The following is a 961-nucleotide window of genomic DNA, read 5'->3' on the forward strand; positions in this document are numbered from 1 at the left end:
GATCATTGTAAGAGCAATATTCATTTTAAAGCCATCATTAGTTTAAGCACAGATTATTCAAACGTTTGATTTAAACATCTTGTTCATTCAACTAGGGCTGAAACGATTCCTCGAGTACCTCGAATCATTCGAGTACAAAAATTCCTCGAGTCAAATTCTCTGTTTCGAAGCTTCGTTTAATTCATGTTTAATTAATTGATGGCTTTGCAATCGCCCGTGGTCATGTTTCACCCTAACCGAAATAAGTGACGCACATACACCCTGCACTGAATGCACACGCGAGTAGCGAACGCAACTTAACTTTCTTTTAAGCCATGGCGGACAATGTGGACCCCGGTGGAGTGTGAAAAAGACAGAAAATGTCAAAGGTGTGGGACCATTTTTCACGTAAGACAGAAAACGTAGTCCAGTGTAAATACTGTAAAATGGATTTAGCCTACCACACCATATTCCTCGATGCTGCAACCTGACCAGGAAACATCCACATGTAAACGTCTCTTCTGCAAGCGGATTCGGAGCCTCTACAAGATAATGCATTTTAGCCTGTATTTCTATATATTCTGCGGGCACTGTGACCTTTTCATTTGTAGCACTCAGTTTCAGCTCACACCGTACGTCTGGTAGCAACACGTTGGACTTAAAATGTGCTAAAAATAGCAGTTTTTACAACACGTCAGACTTTTTACTGTGTTGTTATTGATGTCCGTTGTCCCTCAGGATCGCTGCAGGAGGACACAGGTATTTATGAGTGGCGGAGGAAAACGAAAGAAAGTAAATAAATGTTGTGTGATCAGTATAATTTGACATAACCACGGCAAACATGCTTTCGACAATACTTGTTAGTGTGAGACAAAAAAAAGTGTAGAAATTAAAACGAAGTTACAGTCCTGGACTCGCCACTAACATCAGCGGAGCTCCAGGAAGCCCTTAAATCCATGACGAATAGGAAAGCTCCAGGTCC

This window comes from Nothobranchius furzeri, chromosome 1 (assembly GCF_043380555.1).
Source record: "Nothobranchius furzeri strain GRZ-AD chromosome 1, NfurGRZ-RIMD1, whole genome shotgun sequence".
NCBI classification, from domain to species: Eukaryota; Metazoa; Chordata; class Actinopteri; order Cyprinodontiformes; family Nothobranchiidae; genus Nothobranchius; species Nothobranchius furzeri.